General features: G+C 37.8%; 1 protein-coding gene across 1 annotated transcript in view; it reads right to left on the reverse strand.

Annotated features, from left to right (window-relative positions):
- Positions 1 to 16,870, reverse strand: part of LOC124148714 (transmembrane protein 198-like) — a 111,980-nt gene extending 95,110 nt beyond the window's left edge. The window contains exon 1 of the mRNA XM_046519970.2: positions 16,833 to 16,870. The gene's annotated coding sequence lies outside the window, so the exon portion shown is untranslated. The remainder of the gene's footprint in view (positions 1 to 16,832) is intronic.
- Positions 16,871 to 22,929: the final 6,059 nt, after the last annotated feature.

Raw genomic sequence — 22,929 nt, forward strand, 5'->3', positions numbered from 1 at the left:
TGGTGGCTGACAGCATGAACAGTGATCCTCAAACAACTGGTGGCTGACAGCATGAACAGTGATCCTCAAACAACTGGTGGCTCACAGCATGAACAGTGATCCTCAAACAATTGGTGGCTCACAGCAAGAACAGTGATCCCCAAACAACTGGTGGCTGACAGCATGAACAAAGATCCTCAAACAACTGGTGGCTGACAGCATGAACAGTGATCCTCAAACAACTGGTGACTGACAGCATGAACAGTGATCCTCAAACAACTGGTGGCTGACAGCATGAGCAGTGATAACAGTTGGGTATAATGATGACATAAGAAACTCCCTATTCCATCCCTTCTCAAATACCAAGTCTGTTTGAGAAGCTGCCTCCTTAACAACCGACTACCACCTATCCTCCAATCAACGGTCATTCTTTAAAAATCAACATTGTAACGGCCAACAGAAGGATGGCAAGTATGGGTGAATCTAAAGTGGGATGACACCAGGGGGCGCTTGCATCAACATGTGAAATGACACACAGACAGGGCGTGTGTACAAGACAAACACACATCTGCCAGCCAACTGTGTGCCCACTCTCAACAACTAATGATTTCCATTCTTTTCTCAACATGGCTGAAAGTGGAAGTAAGAAACACTCAGGATGGATATGTTCTTATGTTACGTGAACGGAATGTTTTTGTATTGAAATGAAACTGCCTGATTGATGTTTCTGCCTGTGTGCTTCAAGGCCTCTCTTGTGGGACGAAAATCGATGGCAGTTCAGATTGTAATTTCCGCTACTTCTGGCTTACAACATGAAAGCATAGTTAGCTCTGGAGCTCAACCTTATATCAACAGACATAAAATATATATATAACCATGATGATATCCTGCATTGAGAGATTATGAGTGAATGGGGTGTTACTTTACATTGACTTGTCACAGAGTTACAGTATTTAAGGTTGGTCATTGATCCGTACTTAGAGTTTTCCACTTTTCTAGGATATTGAACTTCAGAATCCAAACATTTTCCGTTTTGTTCGTTGTTTAATGCCTCACTCAAGAATATTCCAGCTATATGACTGAAAATAATCGTCTCTAAAATTAAATAGTCCAGTCTTGACCCATCAATCCAGTGATTGATATTGTGAACAACAATCCATGCCCTTGGAGCAGTGTCCGAAATAACTACCTGCCCGTGGCTGGTAGCTTTTCTGTCGGACTGCATGAAATGTTCCCCGACCTTCCTGACTGTCTGGCAGATAATTTTAAGACTACTTACATATTCAGCTTTATTATAACTTCTTGTAGGTTCTCAAGTGATTGTTTGCATTATTTCACCTGAATCAAGACGTGATATTTTTTGTGATTTTTCAATATTTATTATGTCTGAATGAGGGCAGGTAATTTTGAAGATGGGCAGGCACCTGGGCTCACCTGGGGTCACCTGCCTGATTGAGTGTCTTGTTGGGTTTTAAAAATATTTCAAACACTGCCTTAGAGTAATGACATGCAACAACCAAGTCAGTGAGCCTAACCGAATCATGTTGGTCGCCTCTTGACAAGCTTGGATTGCGGAAGACCAGTTCTAAGCCAGATCTTCAGAGGTGTCTAAAAGAGTTAATCAAAATGTCCAAAAGAGAGACATATTAGGTGTTTTGCAAGTACTTAAAAAAAACAGAAACTGACCCTTCATCACCATTTCCTCCAAGCCCTGAATATGGTAACACCAGGAAGAGCTTCCAATCAACTAACAACTTCCACATGCCAGCAATCCTAAAAAAAACCCAGAAATAATCTTCAAATCTGGTGACTTTACATCTTACGTGAAGAAACCAATAGATTGATTCAGTCAATCAGGGTACAGAAATCACAGGTGATGGTGGTCAAATTGTAACAAAACCTTGAGTCCCATAACACAGCCAGGAGACAACATCTAGTCTCTCGAATATAATCTTACAGAAAAATACAGTTTTTATATTATCTTAATAAAAAAATAATAAAGAGAAGCCCAGAGACTCTCATCATTTTCAGACTGCAGTAATCTAGGCTTGCCAAACATTATAGACTTGCACAGGCTGTATTGGATATATTTGTTTCAGGGTCTGCATGACAGACTACACAGGCAGCTAATTTCCTCTATAGTGCCATCCAGGCATCAGTCCGGTTGTGCACCATGGTTGATTGTGTGTCATTGTACGCTGACTTTGGTCATGGTATCAACCACTGGTTAATCTCCACGGCCACAAGATATAGCTGGAATATTGCCAACTGGGGCATAACACAACAAAAAGTAAGTTTACATGCCGCTTAAGCGACCTCATCCAAGAATGAACTCCTTCTGATGCTTGAATCTGTATGTTAATATTCACAGAAAGATTATCCTTTCATTGTCAACAATAGGAACAAACACCACAAGCTAACAAATCCTTGCATTCATTTGTATTGCATGTATGCTCAGAGCCACCAGTATGTTTGTGTGATTGATCAAAATGATAAAAGCATTGAAAAGTTCATTCTAAATGTTTCTCAATACAAGGAAATGCTAAAAAAGAGTTTCTGTGGACTTAATTAGATCTGACATTTTTTTGAGTGAACTTTTGCTAAAAGAAATTTCATACTCATAAACACTGATCATCAACAAGATAAACAGGACAAAACAGTTTTTTTAGTTTTTTAAACAGTATTCTTTTTAACATGGACAATCTTTTTTTCGTCCAACATTTACAATGTTCACTAAGGGGTTGAATAAAATAGTTCATTTCTTCCCACATGGGCCAGAGGAATCGCCTGGAAATAATTGGGTCTGGACCAGACAATCCAGTGATTGATATTGTGAGCAACGGTCCAGGGCCCCGTTCCTCAAAGCGATCTTAGCGCTAAGGTGATCGTAAGTCCCATACTTAAATATAGGCTAAGATCATCGTCAAGGTCCCTGGCAATCACGCTATCCATTAAATCGCCTTTCGTGACCAGCATAGGTTGCTGGGGACATATTCTATCTCAGAACCCCCTTAGGGGAAACTAAAAATGACAAAAGAAGGTGTATGTTTCTTGCTCACTTTTTATCAAATTAGAGCAGGCATATCCATGTAGCTATTAACCTTAAACAAGGGGGTGCAAATACCAAAATGTCTAACTTGCCCAACAGCAAGGAAACTTACAAATTCTACTTGCCCAGCCTAATTTTCAACTTGCCCAGCTAAATCAGAGAAAAGAAGAAAACTTTAGTTTTAACAACAAAACTTTATTAACATAAGCAGCAGCAAATGGGAGATGTGCCTAATAGAAAAAATGACTAGTCAGGTACTTCTAAGTTTTAAAGTTAATACCACCATTTTTCATGCTTGCCCAATGTTCCAAATTACCAGCACTGTAATTTTATGGGTCGAGCAAGTTGGGTGTACTAACTTAACACCCCTGCCTTAAATATCTTCAAAAAAAAGTGAACTGCCAGTGAAAACAGTCATGGTCAGCTTGAAAAGACATTTACATAAAAAAATGTTGTTTGGTTTTTAACGCCACAATTAGCAATATTCCAGCTATATGACGGCGGTCTGTAAATAATTGAGTCTGGACCAGACAATCCAGTGATTGACATCATGAGCATCGATTCCACGCAATTGAGATTGATGACATGCATCAACCAAGTAAGCGAGCCTGACCACCCGATCCCATTAGTCGCCTCTTACGACAAGCATAGTCACCTTTCACGGCAAAGATGGGATGCTGAAGACCTATTCTACCCTGGATCTTCACAGGATACATCATCCCCCCCCACCCCCAAAAAAACAACCAACAACCCAAAAACAAAACAAAAAAATATTGTAATATGAGGCAGCATTATGAGTCTGACAAAGGCTGAAGGCTCCAGTCTACAATCAGGTGAGGCTTTCTTAAAACGTAAAATACGGTTCAACATATTTGATATTAGTTAGGGTCAATTACTGGGGATATTTTACATGCCTGATAATGATGATAGTGAAAGGGGGGGCCTTATGCTGCTTTCAGTAATATTCCTCCATTATCACGGTCGGGGACACAAGGGGGGCTTCACAAATTGTACCTCTGATGAGGACTGAACCCAGGCCTTCTTCAAGATGGGCGAACACTTTAACCATGAAGCCATCATGATCAGGTTAACTCTTCTCAATTAGTCAATAGGCAACTCAGCTACAAGTCCAATCTGTTTCTCTCTCAGAAAGTACAATAATTATATAATCACATTATACCTCTTGACTACCATACACATAATCTTGTAATCACATTACGAGCTTCACATCTGTAAATTGAGTTAAGCAAGTATGTGATCCGGTTTCCGCAATGGCCAGTTTATCTTGTAGGTCTGTCTTTGTGGGGCATGGCACGGGGTTCCCCAGAGATCATCCATCCAACCCACGTCTATATATTGATTTCTGGTGGTACTCGGACTAATTTGGAATCTCCATTGCAGAAATTTTCAAATAAATATCAGGAAAGAAATTTTGGGTTTTTCAAGTGTTTTTTCTTCTTTTTAATTGTGCCACAGGCCACAAGAGGTTCACGTGTGCCTAGGGAAGTGTGCCAAAAGGAGAATACTTTTGATCCATCTTGATCTCAATGAATCTAATTTCACCATGTCAGAGCGAGATAACAAAAAGAACGACCCCTTCCCTTCCTATTCCTGTGATAATGCCGTTTTCAAGTTTCTGAATCCCTGGATTATTTTGTGCATCAACATACAATCCATTGGATATATTCATGACTATGTTAATTTACCATGTGTTCGTCCAGTTACTTGTGCAAAAGAACATTTATCTCAGTGACTTCATATATACCACTCAAATAAGTTAAAGAACACTCTATTCTTTCATATTAATAGTAAATCTGTGTTGTATCATCATTACCAACAAAATCATCCACCAAAATCATCACCATCACCATCATCATCATCACCACCATCATCATCATCATCATTGTCACCATCATCACCATTTTCACCATCATCATCCTCACCATCGTCATCATCATCATCATCATCATCATCACCATCGTCATCATCATTATCATCATCATCATTGTCACCATCATCACCATTTTCATCATCATTGTCACCATCATCACCATTTTCACCATCATCACCATCATCATCATCACCATCATCATCATCATCATCATCATCATCATCATCATTGTCACCATCATCATCATCACCATTATCATCATCATCATCATCATCATCATCATCATCATCACCATAGTCATCATTATCATCATCATCATTGTCACCATCATCACCATTTTCATCATCATCACCATCGTCATCATTGTCACCATCATCACCATCATCATCATCACCATCATCATCATCATCACCATCATCATCATCATCATTGTCACCATCATCATCATCACCATTATCATCATCATCACCATCGTCATCATCATCACCATCATCATCATCATCATCATCGTCACCATCATCATCATCACCATTATCATCATCATCACCATCGTCATCATTGTCACCATCATCATCATTGTCACCATCATCATCATCACCATTATCATCATCATCACCATCGTCATCATTGTCACCATCATCATCATCGTCACCATCATCATCATCATCACCATCTTTGTCATTATCATCATTATCACCATCACCATCATCATCCAACATAATCATCCCCCATCACCACATCATCACATCATCACCAGCACCATCATCATATCAACACTATCAACAACAGCATAACAATAACTGTCATTTACCAAAGTCATCACAGTACCCATCATCCAAAAAGTAGTGAAAGCTTCTTTTCGTTTACAAGTACATAAACTACCGAAAGCTTTTGATATTTAGAAAGCTGAGCATGTATGCATATGCTACATAATTTAAACAAAATACCTACTTAGTAAATAGTTTTTGCAATGTTTATTTGGGAGCTGTCCTGTAAATAAGGCTATTTGCCTGCAAATGCAGGGCTGGTGACACACTTTGTTGTATGGGTTAACCAGCAGCATTGGGAGATTTAAAAGCTTCTTCCAAAACACCAAATTCCACTCTAATCCTCCAACAGTATTTGTGTACCAAAATAATTACATTAAATTTGTTTGATGCACATGACTAAACACGCTTTGAAGTTTAAATATAAAACCCGAAATATATCTAATTTCAGGCTGAGAGTTCATTTCCAAACCTTTGGCCGAATTCATTGGTTGGTATTCTTATGGCAATGGGCCCAGTCCAAATTGTCTGAAATATCTTCCCACTTGGTTGCAATAAACAATGGAAATGATAAGACCACTCCGTCCCAAGATGCCAAAATGGGGGTAATATATTGATTGAATCTGACTAGATAGCCATGATCAGAGGATATCAGTCCCAGGAGTCATTTGTAGTGGCGCCAAGGGTACGGATGGTCTTTTCAAGTCTTGGAGTATATTCTATAGGCATCCGATTAGATGTATACATGCAACAGAGACAGTAAATACGGCACTGAAGTAGTGTGTATTAAATAACAGATTGAAATACATAATTCATCTTCAGGGTTTGAATACATGCTGAGCCACACGGTCATAGATTTACTGCAACAAACACCGCAATCTGGAAAATTTACAAACTTAAAAATAACAAAATCTTTCACAAACATTTATATTTGTAGTTTACAAATGTTTTAGGATGGGAATATCAACACTAAAACTGGTCTCAGCATAACCTGACACATATATACTGAACAAAAAAAGTTAGGGATCATGAATATTTGGGGGATTTGTTTTTTTAGAATATAATTTTAAAATCAATTCTGAATAGGCCTAACCAAAACTAAATTCAGATACCTTGTATTCTCCAGTAAAAGTCAAATACCTCAAGAATAAGACTAGAAAAAAGTCAGTGTTTCAGTTTTTATTCACATTCAGAATTTCACATTTTGCTGGTGCAGAAAATTGTAATTATATTAAAAAAAGATGTCCTTTTCACAAAGCCGATTTGATTCAGAATTGCAGAATTGTTTAGTTATCTTAATTGCTTTGGATGACTTCAGGCAAGACATTCTCGAACTTTTGGGTCAGCAGATCTGTAAACTACACAAATCAAACATGGCCTCCTTGAGTCCCCAGAACCTTCGTTTCATCCCTTCACAAGAAGGGATAGTGCCAGCTGTGGATTTCTTTACAACTGATTACAATCAGCTCGTTTCGGTTGCATCACTGTATGCCAAGGCTAAGACCAAGGAGACCACGCCTGCTATAAAACATACCATATCATGGCAGAATGTTTAGAAAACTGTCTCTAATCTTTGGGACCAGTTACAAGAAAAATATCTCCCGATTACCAAGTTCAAAGGATATATTTGTAAGCAGTGTCAAGACACATTGCTAATATTGTGATAAAGAGAGTGATGGAGATAAAAAATGTCATGTTACAGTGTTTTTAAGATTCCATTGAATTATGGCTTTGTACTTTTCAACAATATTCAGTGTTTGTTAAAGTAGTGATTCCATACCATTTCACACTACATCCATATCGTAACTGCATATTGAGCCTCACTGGTGTGGTTTTTAAAAATTCTATTTCAGTGTTCCAGCTGGCTTTTGAAACTGTCAGTACTTGCCAGTCCCAACTTTCAACAAATAAAAAAACATGTGTAAATTATTTGGTTTTAATTCTTTCAACATCATGTTCAGTGCTAAGATGTCATCTCTGAAGTAACTTCGTTAGATCTATGTGTCATTCACACAAACTTCAGTCACAATTTTCTCTTCTTTTTTTAAAAAATATTTCGAGACAAAGTCACTCCGAATGGATATTTAACCAAGACATACACAAGGGGAAACCCTGATGGTAACAGACAAGCTGACTTTGTTTGAAAAATGTACTTAAAGGAATATCACCAATGTTTTGTTCAACAACAAAGATTTATAAGGTACTTTATTTGCCTGTCCACAGGGACTGGCAGTCACATGAATTACCGGTCCAAGCCTAATTTTACCGGCAAAGTGTCATATATAATTTGTCCTGTATATTCAACTGTTACTAGTGCAGATACTTATTTAGATCTGTCAGCAGCAAATCAGAGTTAGAAATTGGCACTAGTCCCGTAGTCCTTGCCAAACTGCCCAACAGTTAAGGTATCATAAGGACTAGTAGCAATTTGCCCTTTTCAGGGTTTTGTTATATGTTATTATAAGGACTAGTGGACTGAAACTGTTAGTTTCTACTGCTGCAAATGTTAGAATAAAATCCCCAGATGGAAGCACAAATTTCTAAATATTCATGTTAATGCAATTATAACAAATTGTTCTGGCCTTGTAGAGGTGACAGGACCAATAAACAGAATAAACAGGAGAGGTTTTAATGCTTACATTTGCAATATTTTATTGAATGTAATGCTAAATTATCTCTTCAATTTTACTATTTTTTAAATCTCAACTTTTTACAAAAATATTGTTTTGCCATGCTCAGTTAGTTTGGAATCCTATATCATATAGATTTATTAATGTACTGACAAACACTTGTCTTCAAATTTCAACAAAAAATGGTTTGGTGGTTGAATTAAAACAGAATTGCAAATATAGTATGTCTTTCTTTGAAAATATGGTCAGTAGGTTTTATATAAAATTAAATTAATCATTGTTTTGAGTTTTTTTAAAAGGTTTTCCATAACTTTAAAATTTGACATTTTTTCCATTTGACCATCAGGGTTCTGTTCTACCTCCTCCTTTGTCAACAGATTCAGCAGAACGAAAATGGACTGTTTCAAAAATTCTAATTTTATACCATCTTTGTGAATTTATTTAGCAAAGCAAGTAACATAAAACAAAAGTAATGCCCAATTTTAGAAAAATAACTAAATCAGATCTGAAAAGCAGGAAATAATTCAACAAGCCCTTTGTGTGAATCTGACAAGGTTAGTTGTCTGTAAATTGTCAACTTAGCCCTGTGTGGCCCAGGGGGAATACTTAAGGCAGGACACCTACAAGTCAAACATTTTAATCTAACATGGAAGCAAGGATCGATGTTTGTTTAGCTTTCATTATCAGCCTGCAAAGCGGCTCCCAATTGGTAAATCGGGAGGCAAGCCCTTACCAGTAAATATTTGCTTCTTGGGGATTGAGTGCATTTCCTACGGCAGCTCTGTTTTCATTCAAGTCTAACACTACAATATCCATGATATCAGTCTCATTCGATAGTAGTCACTGGTCCTTGTAACGAGACATACAGGAAAACCATTCAGATTGTGGTAGCTAATGTGGGACAATGGGGGGTCCCAGCATGTCTGATTCAAGTCCTCAAACGCCACTTCCACTTCCACTCTTGGACTGCTAACTCAAAGTCTAGGATGTAAATCAAACTTGCAGTTAATGATGATGTGAATTACACATAGACAAAGTCTGGACCAGACAATCCAGTGATTTATATCATGAGCATCAATCCACGCAATTGGGATCGATGACTTTCATCAACCAAGTCAGTGAGCCTGACCACCCGATCCCGTTAGTCGCCGCTTACGACAAGCTTTGTTGCCTTTTACGGCAAGCATGGGCTGAATTGTGTGATATTCCGATCACTTCGCACACGATTTCGCCGAAATTAATCTAAACATTATTGAATGAAATTTTGAATAAAATTAATAAAATATATTACAAACATAAGTCCAGATAAACAATGAACACCTTTTTATGACCAGATAGTATAATAATGAGCATTAAATTGCATACTTCAGTTTGGATTTGTTGACTGGTATTTCTTGTGGTACGTGATCATGATGATCAGCTGATAATGTTTTTTCAGGTGGGTAAAACATTGCGTCATTGGAAAACTTCAGTTTATTCATAATATAAGTAAAATTTGGGGAGCCATGCTCTACTGCGAGCTATAACCAAGTTAGCGCTATATTGAAGCGTGCAATAGCGAGGGAACACTGTATACTTATCAATAAGCCAATCTCCTTCTTATAACAAGAACTTTTAACTATTCTATCAATAATTTCAATTATTAAACGAAAAAATAACACCAAGGTGTTGCTGCTTACCAGAACATACACTGAGGTGAAAGATACATCAAAGTATGCAGTGAAAATGTCATCTGTCCAACATGCCACCAGCCATGTATGCAAGGTGTTGCTTTAATGAGAATCTGTCATATTATTCAGATGGGCTGTTTGAGGGATGACAGGAGTATGGGCAACCATAAAGATAAAAAAATATATCAAATTAAAATAAAGGTTACTAATAGGCAAATATAATAGGAACAAATTGCAGCAACATCTGGCATTCATCATTGTGAGTGTTGGCCTTTGGTGCACTAATTTTTCTTTTGAGTTCTTTCACATGCATATATCTGTGTTGTCCATGCTATATATCTGTGTTGTCCATGCTATATATCTGTGTTGTCCATGCTATATATCTGTGTTGTCCATGCTATATATCTGTGTTGTCCATGCTATATATCTGTGTTGTCCATGCTATATATCTGTGTTGTCCATGCTATATATATATGTGTTGTCCATGCTATATATCTGTGTTGTCCATGCTATATATCTGTGTTGTCCATGCTATATATCTGTGTTGTCCATGCTATATATATGTGTTGTCCATGCTATATATCTGTGTTGTCCATGCTTTATCTGTGTTGTCCATGCTATATATCTGTGTTGTCCATGCTATATATCTGTGTTGTCCATGCTATATCTGTGTTGTCCATGCTATATATCTGTGTTGTCCATGCTATATATCTGTGTTGTCCATGCCATATATATGTGTTGTCCATGCTATATATCTGTGTTGTCCATGCTATATATCTGTGTTGTCCACGCTATATCTGTGTTGTCCATGCTATATATCTGTGTTGTCCATGCTATATATCTGTGTTGTCCATGCCATATATATGTGTTGTCCATGCCATATATCTGTGTTGTCCATGCTATATATCTGTGTTGTCCATGCTATATCTGTGTTGTCCATGCTATATATGTGTGTTGTCCATGCTATATATCTGTGTTGTCCATGCTATATATCTGTGTTGTCCATGCTATATATATGTGTTGTCCATGCTATATCTGTGTTGTCCATGCTATATATGTGTTGTCCATGCTATATATCTGTGTTGTCCATGCTATATATCTGTGTTGTCCATGCTATATCTGTGTTGTCCATGCTATATATGTGTGTTGTCCATGCTATATATCTGTGTTGTCCATGCTATATATCTGTGTTGTCCATGCTATATATGTGTGTTGTCCATGCTATATATCTGTGTTGTCCATGCTATATATCTGTGTTGTCCATGCTATATATCTGTGTTGTCCATGCTATATATCTGTGTTGTCCATGCTATATATCTGTGTTGTCCATGCTATATCTGTGTTGTCCATGCTATATATCTGTGTTGTCCATGCTATATATCTGTGTTGTCCATGCTATATATCTGTGTTGTGCATGCTATATATATGTGTTGTCCATGCTATATATCTGTGTTGTCCATGCTATATATGTGTGTTGTGCATGCTATATATCTGTGTTGTGCATGCTATATATCTGTGTTGTCCATGCTATATATCTGTGTTGTCCATGCTATATATGTGTGTTGTCCATGCTATATATCTGTGTTGTGCATGCTATATATATGTGTTGTGCATGCTATATATCTGTGTTGTCCATGCTATATATCTGTGTTGTCCATGCTATATATCTGTGTTGTCCATGCTATATATATGTGTTGTGCATGCTATATATATGTGTTGTCCATGCTATATATCTGTGTTGTCCATGCTATATATCTGTGTTGTCCATGCTATATATCTGTGTTGTGCATGCTATATATCTGTGTTGTGCATGCTATATATCTGTGTTGTCCATGCTATATATGTGTGTTGTCCATGCTATATATCTGTGTTGTGCATGCTATATATATGTGTTGTGCATGCTATATATCTGTGTTGTCCATGCTATATATCTGTGTTGTCCATGCTATATATCTGTGTTGTCCATGCTATATATATGTGTTGTGCATGCTATATATATGTGTTGTCCATGCTATATATCTGTGTTGTCCATGCTATATATCTGTGTTGTCCATGCTATATATCTGTGTTGTGCATGCTATATATCTGTGTTGTGCATGCTATATATCTGTGTTGTCCATGCTATATATCTGTGTTGTGCATGCTATATATCTGTGTTGTCCATGCTATATATCTGTGTTGTGCATGCTATATCTGTGTTGTCCATGCTATATATCTGTGTTGTCCACGCTATATCTGTGTTGTCCATGCTATATATCTGTGTTGTCCATGCTATATATCTGTGTTGTCTATGCCATATATATGTGTTGTCCATGCCATATATCTGTGTTGTCCATGCTATATATCTGTGTTGTGTATGATATACCTGTGTTGTGTATGACATACCTGTATTGTGTATGACATATATGTTGTGTGTGATATACCTGTGGTGTGTGATATACCTGTGTTGTGTGTGATATACCTGTGTTGTGTATGATATACCTGTGTTGTGTATGACATACCTGTGTTGTGTATGACATACATGTTGTGTGTGATATACCTGTGTTGTGTATGATATACATGGTGTGTATGATATACCAGTGCTTTGTGTGATATACATGTTGTGTGTGATATACATGTTGTGTATGATATACCTGTGTTGTGTGTGATATACCTGTGTTGTGTATGATATACATGTTGTGTATGATATACATGTTGTGTATGATATACATGTTGTGTATGATATACATGTTGTGTATGATATACCGGTGTTGTGTATGATATACCAGTGTTGTGTGTGATATACCTGTTGTGTATGATATACATGTTGTGTGTGATATACATGTTGTGTGTGATATACATGTTGTGTGTGATATACATGTTGTGTGTGATATACATGTTGTGTATGATATACCTGTGTTGTGTGTGATATACCTGTGTTGTGTATGATATACATGTTGTGTATGATATACCGGTGTTGTGTATGATATACCAGTGTTGTGTGTGATATACCTGTTGTGTATGATATACATGTTGTGTGTGATATACATGTTGTGTGTGATATACCTGTGTTGTGTGTGATATACCTGTGTTGTGTATGATATACATGTTGTGTGTGATATACATGTTGTGTGTGATATACCTGTGTTGTGTGTGATATACCTGTGTTGTGTATGATATACATGTTGTGTATGATATACCTGTGTTGTGTGTGATATACCTGTGTTGTGTATGATATACATGTTGTGTATGATATACCGGTGTTGTGTATGATATACCTGTGTTGTGGGTGATATACCTGTTGTGTATGATATACATGTTGTGTGTGATATACCTGTGTTGTGTATGATATACCTGTTGTGTATGATATATGTGTTGTGTGTGATATACCTGTGTCCTGTATATTTCTGTGTTGTGCATAATGTTCTCAAGGGGTGACTAATGTGATCCAGTGGTAAGACGCACTAACTTGGTTGATGCATGTCATTGTATCCCAATTGCATAGATTGATGCTCATGATATCAATCACTGGATTGTCTGGTGCAGACTCAATTACATGTATTTACATCATATAGCGGGCATATTGCCGAGTGTAGCGTAACACAACAAACAGACAAAAATCAGCGACTTATCATTGATTCTTAACCAAGTGAGTGAGTGAGTTGGGTTTAACGCCGCTTTTATCAGTACTCCAGTTATATCACGGCGTTTCAGCTTAATGTGGGAGGAAAGCCCCAAGTGATGCAGGTCTTTCTTAGACGTTTACCACACGGGTATAGTGCTGACAAACCTAGTAACATAATCAGGGAAAACCGGGATTGGAACCCACAATCATAGGTTTCTGGCATGCACAAGGGACGCAACTCTGCACAGCAAATTGCAGCGCCTCAGACGACTGGGCCACCTATGTCCCCCTTAACTAAGTGCCCCCTGCAGGAAAATTGGAAGAAAAGTTGATGTGTTCTTAAATTCAGAGGTATTTTGAGAATATATACAAGAGTCATCAGAAAGATGACATATCCCCCCAGCAGCTGTCTGTAAAGTAAACACAAGTAATTGTGCTATTCTGTATTCTGTGTTTTTTTATGCAAACAAATGACAAATTACAAGAAACAATGACTAAATAAGCGTACAGTCACAAAGTCATCTATATCCCCCGCCCATTTTAACACGTTATGGTCCCAAACCAGGTAAGTGACCCAACATTTCTTTTAGCCCATTTCAAAATAGCTGCAATGGAAATTCTAAAATATACATTTCTAAAACTTATTATCTTCCTTAATATCAAATGGCACCAGTTCAGTATGTGCTTTATATATATATATATATATATATATATATATATATATTAATTAATATATATATATATATATATATATATATATATATATATATATATATATATATATATAGACATGCAATGTTTGGCAAGGAAATATTTAACAGTTTATTTGTTTTACTCCATAAGTGAACCCACCCTATATTAAAACTTAAATCCATCTTGTTGCCATGGGAACGTAAAAAATTAAAACTGATAAAATTCCTAAATAGCAAAAGGCACCAGTTCAGCAAGAGTCTGATAGACATGCAAAGTTCTGTTAGAAAGTTTTGAATAGGTTTTGAGTTATGCTCCGGAAACGAACTCTACCCTATAGAACCTAAGTCCAACTTGTTGCCATGGAAAGGTAAAAAATAAAAATTTATAAAATTCCTAAATAGCAAAAGGCACAACTTCAGTATGAGACTGATAGATTTGCCAAGTTTCGATCAAATACACTGAATGGTTTTTGAATTCTGCCCCGGAAACGAACCCCATCCCCAATTGAGTCTATGTCCAACTTCATTCCATAAAAATTTTAAAAAATTAAAATTAGAAAAATCCCAAAATATCAAAAGGCACCACTTCAGTATGTGCCTGATAGATTTGCCAAGTTTTGATCAAATACACTGAATGGTTTTGGAATTCTGCCCCGGAAAAGGAAATGATTACGGACGGACAGACGGACAGACAGACTGGCTGATCGCTATATCCCCCCGAATTATATATGCCGGGGGGATAAAAATGAACCATTAAGACCTGTTCCCATTTGTTGGTCTTGTTATAAGTGAATACAGGCTACTTCTTTACCACATTAATTGGTTATCAGTTATGTATACATTGTAACATGTTTGGGAAATGTTAAGGTCCAAATTGGGAACTTTTATTGACATTTGCTGCAGACTTTGGGTCGAATATCGGCCTCTGAGCAGGTCAAGATACGTCCCTGAAAACATATTTGTACACAACAGAAAGTCTTAATACAAACAAGGGGTTTATCTAGACAGTGCTCAGTGGCTGACATTCAGCCCCAACTCTACAACAAATAAGAAAACGTAGAACTTTGTGGACAACAACTTCTGGTTTATTGCCTATAGCGACGTTTTATTGTAGATTCTTACACCGTTATCATACTTGTAGGTAGTGTTGTTGGCTGTCTTACTTCCTCCCCAACTTCCAGAATGCCAATCAAACAGCTACATAATGAGGTGCCGGTCAGGTTGCCTTCCTTGCTGAGTGTACAAGTCTACAGCCTTTGATATTTCTAATGCCAATCAAATATACAACAAATGTCAGTAAATACACACAAATTGGAATTATTAATCTCCAAATTGATGTTAACATGGTTGATATACCCTGTAATGTCATGGCTTTGTAGAGGTGATCTGGACTTCACTAATAACAAGACCGATAAAAGAAGAGGCTTTCATGCTTAATTCTACATCATTGCATTGAAAGCAATGCTCAAATACAATATAAAAATACCTCTGAATTTAAGCAAAACAAATAAGTATTTTCAAAATAATCCCTTTTTGTCACAATTTGTCTGCCAAGGTTAATTAGAAATCTAGTTTGGAATCCAAGAAATCTCCCAATAGCTTTGGTCGGTTTCTTTATTCTTCGAGGTACAGGGGTATAGCCAAAAGTATGGTAAACTACAATAGAACACCTAGAATCATGTTTACTTTTATACATTTGTAACATACTATGAAAATAAATGGATATAGAGATCTCACCAGAGTGTCTTTTGATATCAAATATATCAACACAAGTTGATAAAAGTGGAAAATACTCTCTACAGTCAGTTTTGAAACAAGTCATGGGAAACTAAAACATAGATACTGGCCATTTATGAGGGTGGCAACCCCTCTTTTCTTACAATGAGTGAAAATAATTAAAATATTTAGCCCTAAGTTTATGAAAATGTATGGTCATGCATTCGATCTGAAATCCCATTCTTATGTACATGTACTTGTATCAGCTGTGTACACTGATATGACTCAAGCCTTCTTTTAATACTGAAGCCAGATCTATGATATGCCTGATGACTTGAGACGGACAATGGCACCCACTTATATCCTCATTGGGTCTGTGATCCAAGTCTGTCATCTCACAAATATCAAAGATAATCTGGTCTATGACAACAGAATCATTTTGAGTGAATGTTACAGAAAATCACGAATCTCGACCATACAAACAAGTGATTGATAGCATGAGAAGCAATCTACGAGTACGTGGTATTTCTCATTGAATCAGGATAGGGCGCACATTAGCTGATCCCCCGTCCGATCCTCACCTCAGTCTGTCGGTATTTCTATTCAACTCTTAAACTACATTTGCTGTCATGAGCTGAGACCAGAAAAATATTTTGACAGACAAGTTGACAACCTGAGTGGGATTTACAAAATAATTAGCCTGTGTTATGTAGCTCTTAAAACTGACATCTGTCAATTAAAAATCCACGAGGACGCTCGTTAGAAGAAACATTCATTCATGTTAGTCAAATTCTGGATCTTTGAAATAAATACTGTGTCAACTTGATAGCTTACCACATCAGCTGTGAGCAGACGTCAAAGTTTGAAATGAGTTGACAAGTGCGCGTCGAGTGCAGTTCCGGTTTGTGAATTAAAAAGGCATTACGAGTTATCTCCCTTTCAAAATTGAGGATTTTAATGCTGCTTCAAACAATCACAAAGCCACAACATATTATTGCAGACGGCTTTAAAAGCAACGATGTGCTGGAATTATTCACAATTCATTAATTACATTGTTTGGAGGTTGGAATGCATAACCAGCTTTACTCCTTGTCTGAATCAAGTGTCTGGTGTCTGGTTCAGATTCAATTGTTTAAAAGCAGCGTTGATGCAGCTGGAATTTTGCTGACTTTCACAATCACTCACACTCACTGATCTGTCCATGGCAGCTGTTTTTAAAAAAATAGATTTAAAATAAAATGGATAATACACTTTTGCAAATAAGTATTGATACTGTAATTGTGTAATTTGTTAACATATCACTGGCATCAAAGTGATTGAGTGAATATAGATGAATATATTTGAATGAATATTCCACAATTCTCAGTGACCCAACCAGCATTAGTTTATTACCCAATTCAACAGAACAAACAAATTGTACTGTCTTATTGAATTTTATCCCAACTGAACACGAGAGGGGAAGAAAATAAACATAAGATATCACTTTAAAGACAAAAATAATCTTTGCAACTGCATTGTTCGTATTACAGAATTTTCTTGTCCAAATGGAGTACAAGCCCATGTTTGCGGTTATTTTTCAGGGGGAAAATACTATCTGTTTATCGTTGGTGACTTTCTGTGTGGTAACTGAAAGTGCAAACGGGGTCGGTTGTGATGTGACAAGCGACATAACATCAAGCATTGTCATGATTTGTGTACAGTGAGTGAGATGTTTTTAACACCACTTTGAAGGTATTCCATTAATATCACAGTCTGTCGGCTTGATGTGGGAGGAAAGTCCGAAGGTTTGCAGGTGTCAGACTACCACTTGGTGAAACCCATGAGCACGGTATGGGGCTGACAAACCTTGAAACATAATCGGGGCGAACCGGGATTCGAGTGAGTGAGTGATTTGGGTTTAACGCCGCTTTTAACATTATTACAAATATATCACAGCGTGTCAGCTCAATGTGGGAGGAAAGCCCAAAGTGATGCAGGTCTCAGACATTTACCACTTCGGTGAAACCCACGAGCACGGGTATGGTGCTGACAAACCTTGAAAAAACTGGGCGAACCGGAATTCGAACCCACAATCAAAGAATCTTTTACCAGAGGGCGACGAACCAATCAGATAGCTAGATGTTTTACGAGTAATGTTAAATGAGAGACCAGGCTTCTTCTGGAAACGTACTCATATGACCAAATATGGTATTGGAGTGCTGGAAAACATAACACAACAACCAGATAAAAATGTTCACTGTTTATTGATACATCTCAACTTTGATGATACACGATGAAACACTCTGTACACTCAGGGTAAGATAACAATGATATACATACATTTAGGTGATATACAGTGACAACTTCGCCACCAGCTGTAACCATGGTAACCATCCTGGTGACAACCAATACACCTGGGCCTGTCCCACATAGCCAACTATCTTGAGTCTATGTCAATGCATGGGAGTTAACATCATTCTTGTGTTACAACTATCATAAGACTCGTTACGACTATAATGAGACTATGTTCGTCTTATCGTAAGTATCGTCTTTGCCATCTTGGGCATTATTAATTTACAGATCACCAACACAAAATTTAAAAAATGTGGATTCTAATCAAATGATGTATTAATAGATTTTTCTAATGGAAAAAAGAAATCGTACTACTTCAATGTTGGAAGAAAATCATTCTTTTTCATAAAAAGATCACTTTTTATTTCCTTTTAAAAGATATTTAGCCCAGTAGCTATCCTAACTGCCATTCCCAAAAGTGGCAGTTTCATGATCTCTGTTCGCAAGAGTGTCAAGACAACTGCTCATACAGCAATCTTGGTGCTCTATGACAAGAGAACATCTGTTTCAGAATGGGGCCTAAGACAAGTCACTAAATCTCAGACTTCACCTTTGTTAGGAACTGAACCTGGACCTTCAAGTAACAAGCAATCACATTAAGCACTGAGCTACCATAGTCTTTCCTTAACATTCTATGTTGAGTTAGTGTGTGTGAGTGAGTGAGTTTGATTTTATGCCGCTTTAAGTAATATTCCGTCAACACCAGAAATGGGCTTCACACATTGAACTAATGTCGAGAATGGAACCCCGGTCTTCGGCGTGACGAGCAGACGCTTTAACCACTAAGCACATTCTATGTTGAAATGTTTAGGTGACAAATCACAAAGTGACGGACAAAAACTATTTCTGAGTATGAAACAGCATGCTTACAACACATGCAGGTTGCTTCTGGTAAGCAAGCCAGCCAAGTCACAGCTAAAGGTTAACATTGGTATAAATTTATATAATTTTTTTCAGAGATCTTCAGATTTCTTTTTCAAACTTTTATTATTTTAGTGTGGAAAATTCTGTAAACCAACTAAAAAAGTCTTGCCGGACTTCTCCAATGCAGAAGAAGAAGTATGGATTGTTGTTTGTTGTTTAAACACCTCGCTCATCAATATTCCAGACATGCTAACAGCTTTAAAATAATCAAATCTTGCCCAGGCAAACCAGAGATTGATATTGTGAGCATCGATCCATGTCAACAGGTTACAATGACACACAACCAGCCAAGTCACTAAGCCCCTCCACCCAATGCAGTAAGTTGCCACCTACGACCAGCATAGGTTGCTGGGGGAACAATTCCAAAGACATATGGTCCTGATAAGCTATTAAATTCAAATTATCATGCAAAGCCTCTATTTTCTCTCACAGACCATATACTTAATGAAATGCTGAGCTCATTGTGAGGTTCCAGGTCATCCCAAGTTCAACTGACAAAGGGAGATAACTCTGATCTGACAGTGGTGCAGCAAAGTTGTCACTGTATGTTGATAACAAGAAAGAGAAAGTTCAGTTTATTTATGTGACCAATCAAACTTGAAATTATTAAATAGGAAAGATGGGACTGAAAATGACCCACCAGTTATTCATTGATATAATTTAAACAAATTTATACATATAATGGTAAAAGCTGAGTGAGGGTATATAAATGGAGTTATGGCACCTTCAGCAATATTGCCACCTCAACATTGTGGGGGCACACTGGGAATTAAACCACAGACTGCTGCCTGACAAGCCCACCCAGTACCCACTGAGCTACCCCACATCCCCATTAAAAGCTGAGCTGACATACAACACAGGGGTGTCCCGATTCACCGATGTATCCGTGATGATACCCAATGATACACAATACTGAACTACATATTGCTTTATATTTGAATTATGTATCAATTTTCAGAAAATAATATTAATTGTTATTTTCCAATAAACTGGTCTTATACTGCAACACCTTACCTTCAATACTGTCTGTCAAGGGACATGATGCAAACTCGGATGATGTTACGCATAGCAGAATTAGAAAAAGCCTCAATTAATAAGAAAAACAAACCAGTTCCAACAACTTCCTCTTTGCGCTTTGACCAGAACTAATGAAGTATCATATGTAGTATCGTGACTCAAGTGACACAACACGTACAGTACCATGACTCAAATTTCACAACACGTACATGCGTATAGTGTCATGTCACGAGGGTTGCCACACGTATAGTGTCATGTCACGAGGGTTGCCACACGTATAGTGTCATGTCACGAGGGTTGCCACACGTACAGTATCATGACTCAAATGTCACGACACGTACACACTTACAGTGTCATGTCACGAGGGTTGCAACACGTATAGCATCACGACTCAAATGTCTCAATACACATATGGCATCTTGACCCAAGTGTCGCAACACATATATTTTCATGACTCGTGTCAGAACACGTATAGTATCATGAAGTAGGCATATCGTGACACCCCCAGAATAAAACTTGTAAAATTAACACTAAAACTACTTTGCATATAAAAAATAAGCTTCTAGAGTAGCCATTGTTAATCTTATAAGAAAGCACAGATACTGTGTGTATACACAGTAAACAATCTAGCACGTAATCTAGTAAACAAGCTCTCTACACGTAACCTATGTAAAAGCCTATCTTAAACTTCAAATAACATAACAATCACCAAACGCATGAACTAACAAAGAATATTTTAAGGAACAACATCTAACAACATGACAGAACAAGGAGTCTGGAGCTGTCACAACAAGCAGTAGAACTCACCTCTTGTACAAGTTCTCTCAGCATGTGAACAAGTTTTCTAATGTTCATAATAGGGCTGGGACGGGTAACTCGGGGACCCGGGTCGGGTGGGTACTGAGTAGGACCCGGGTACCCACGGAAATACCCGGACCCGTGGTTAGTCACGTGATATATTGTTTAATGACAAAAATTATCTGGAACTCTATGGTTACACTACAAGTCACTAATGTTCGCATTTCTTTCTGACTGTGCACCCATTTTTTCTGTTTTTTTCATATGGTTGAATATAGATACAACTTAAGTCAACTTCAGTGTATGAATGACCAGAGTGTTAAATACATGTATCTAAATACGTTTTGACAGGGCTATGCTAAAAATGTTCCCAATCGGACATTTTGAGACATCTCCTGAGACCTACAGTGGGTACCCGGGTAGGGCTGGGTAATAGGGGGTTGGGTACCCGGGTAGTAAATTTGGACTCGTCCCAGCCCTCGTTCATAACACATATTACATCAATGAGTGAGTGAGTGAGTGGCATAACGCTGATTTGAACAGTATTTCCGTGTTATTGTCAGCACAATGTGGGAGGGATATGTTGTATAACCATGTGATGCAAGTCTTCATGTTTACCACTTTGGTGAAACATACAGATATGGTCCTAGGCGGATCCAGAGAGATGGTCCTGGGGGTCCGGCCACCCACTTTTGAAAACCAAATATAGTATGGTGTAGGCAGTAACATTATCTGAGAGGGTTTGGATATTTTGGACCCCTCCCTTTTGAAAATGCTGGATCTGCCCATGATGGTGCAGACAAACCTAGAAACCAAAAAATACAAGCATCTAAGGGAAGCAACCACGTGCAAAAAACTGTTTGATTGGCATTCTAGGAGGTGGCAAGGAAGTAAGAAAAAACGTACAACTTTATGGATAAAAAACTTCTGGTTTACCACACAAAGTGATGTTTTCATGTAGATTCTTACTCCATTATCACTCCAGCTTGATAACGGTGTAAGAATCTACATCGAAACGTTGCTATATGCAATGAACCTGAAGTTGTTATCCATAAAGTTGCAGTTTTTCTTACTCACGTGCAGTAAATGTCCATGTCTGCCAAACAAACATCTCGCTTGGCTCACCAGGTCAACATGGTCAAAGGATATAAATGTTCATTTAATTTCTAGTGAGCTAGGTGTTGGGTTTAACGCCGCTTTGGACAGTATTCCAGTTGTATCACGGCGTGTCAGCTTAATGTTGAGCTCAAAGTGATGCAGGTCTCAGACGTTTCCCACAAGCACAAGCATGGTGCTACAAACCTAAAAACATAATCATGGCGAACCAGGATCCTGGTGTGCCCAAGGGACATAACACAGCAAAGCTAACTGCAGAACCTCAGATGACTGGGCCACCTGTTCCCTCTACTTTATATGTACATTTCCTATACTTAATAATACTCACATAGTATTCCACCGGGACATTTATTTTAGAGTGAGAGAGTTGAGTTGAACGTTGCCTTGAACATTGTTACTGCTATCTACTGCCTGTCAGGGGTTAAATAGGGCTTAATGTGGAGTCCAAGATTACTGCACTTATATAGCGACATGCATGCACGTGTGTGTGTGGCTGCTTGTATTAGTCCGGCTAATGCAGATTTCATAGTGCTATCCCACTGAGACACCATGCCTCAGTTTACACAAATACCAGACCTCTCTCTGGGCGGATGCTCTACCACTAGACCCATGGCGGTCCCTGTCTGTCAGCTTGATGGGGAGGAAGCATCAAGCAATGAAGGTCTTTGAAGTTTTTGTCTCTGATGAGTGAGTGAGTGAATATGGTTTTACGCCGCTTTTAGCAATATTCCAGCAATATCACAGT

This window comes from Haliotis rufescens, unplaced genomic scaffold (genome assembly GCF_023055435.1).
Source record: "Haliotis rufescens isolate VD_foot unplaced genomic scaffold, xgHalRufe1.0.p SCAF_46, whole genome shotgun sequence".
NCBI classification, from domain to species: Eukaryota; Metazoa; Mollusca; class Gastropoda; order Lepetellida; family Haliotidae; genus Haliotis; species Haliotis rufescens.